Raw genomic sequence first — 1929 nt, forward strand, 5'->3', positions numbered from 1 at the left:
TCAAGTAGACTATCAAGACAAAAAGGAACATATAAAATTATTACATTTTCTAAACATCAATAATGATGTTTAAAAAGTTTTAACTATCATAGCCACAAAAATATCAAGGTACAAACTCAAGATTATAGAAAATTTGTATAGTGAAAACTATAAAATATGAAAAGATCTCTGATATTCATGATTGCAAGAATTAAGAGTTGAATTATCCACACTGTCCAAAGCAATCTATAGATTTAATCTAAATCATAAAGAAATATAAAATATTCTGAATAGCCAAATTTATCTTGAGGTACAAAAACGAAACTGGAAGCATTACAAAATCTATTATACATATACATACACACACACACACACACATATATATACATATATATATATATATATATATATATATATATATATATATATATATATATATATATATATATATATATACCACAGAGCTATAGTGAGGAGAGGGATCAGATATAATCAGATATAATTAATCAGAGTTTAATTTAGGTTACACAGGGAAAATGCCTCTCCCAGAAACCATATTTTGACAAATAAAAAGTCCAGTGCCAGATTTGGGATACTCCTCTGGATATGTTGAGGAGGGTTGCCCCAGAGACCTTTAAGCAATACAGTCTATTTCCATTACTCTTGATTGTCCTACCAAAATATGATAGTGAGACCATACTTCAGAAAATGTCACACACTTTTTTTTAATGTGCCTTTTTCTTTTAATTTCTTTTCTGCTTCAACATTCCCCTTTCCCTCTGCACCCAATTACCCAGAAAGGCCAGGACTGGGCACTTAAACAAGAGACCTCAAAAAGCCAAGGCAAGCCAGCCCAAGATCAGCAGGCTCCCTCCAACAGGCCCCAGAGTCTGGATGCTAGTGTCTCTATTCAGAGCCTGGTAGTAAAAGCTAGTGCAGAATAAGGTAGCTCCAGAAGCTAGCAGCAACCCTGCCCAGACAGGTTTTCTGCAATAGGGTACCCAAACAGGGCCAGGCTGTGCAAAAAGTGGTGTTTGTTGGCCTTGAGCTCCTTCACGTAGGCATTCGGAAACTGCGCCGTGTGCCCCGTAGGTGACCAAACTCAAGGCCCCAGCTCCAGACAAGGCACCTAGGCGGCAGAAAGCAGCGCCTACCCCCGGCCATAGCTGTGGGTGGTCGCATCACACACTTTTGACACAGGATATTATAAAATCAAGTTGGTACTGACTATTAAGTGTCTTCTCTGCTGACTAGCACTCAAAGTACCCAAAGGAATTATGCAGTATGCTGTGTATGTGTGGCAGGGAGATAACCAACAGTCTTATTCAATGGTCAATTCTGTCAACTACTGTAATGACTGGCATGGCAAAATATGGCCCTGGGTACAAAAGTACTATGTTATGGTAGTATCCATCCACTTGCTGGTTGGACTTAAGTAAGGCCTGTCTCACAGGAATATATGAATCTGGTACTGTAAGATCAAGAGCTCATGATTGGGGAACTTACAAGCCCCAGGGATGATTTTACTATTGCTGTTTTGGTAAATGGACATAGTGTTGGGGTTTAAATCTCAGCTGGAATCCAGACAAAGCACACCAAACCAACATGGTTCCACGTGAAGAGGTTTAATGAGAGAAGAAGAGTAGAAGAGGGGAGGAACAAAAGCTGGCCATGAGAATGTGGAGGGAACCCAGCTCCGAAAAGAAAAGAAAAGAAAAGAAAAAAAAAAGCTGCAGAGAATGTGGAGGGAAGTGGGGGTGGGGAGAGAAGGGACAAAAGGAAGAGTGCAAGAGAAGAGCAAAGAGCAAGAGAGTGAGGAGGGGCCAAGCAGCCCCTTATATAGTGTCAGGCACAGCTGGCTGTTGCCAGGCAACTGTGGGGTTGAGCATACCTGGCTGCTGCCAGGTAGCTGTGGGGGTGGAGCTTAGACAGAATACCAGCTCATAGTAT

General features: G+C 40.6%; 1 pseudogene; it reads right to left on the reverse strand.

Annotated features, from left to right (window-relative positions):
• Positions 1-657: 657 nt before the first annotated feature.
• Tmem256-ps1 (transmembrane protein 256, pseudogene 1) lies at positions 658-1586 on the reverse strand (annotated as a pseudogene).
• Between the last annotated feature and the right edge of the window lie 343 nt (positions 1587-1929).

The sequence above is a fragment of the Rattus norvegicus genome, chromosome X, assembly GCF_021556685.1.
Source record: "Rattus norvegicus strain SHRSP/BbbUtx chromosome X, alternate assembly SHRSP_T2T, whole genome shotgun sequence".
Classification (NCBI taxonomy): Eukaryota; Metazoa; Chordata; class Mammalia; order Rodentia; family Muridae; genus Rattus; species Rattus norvegicus.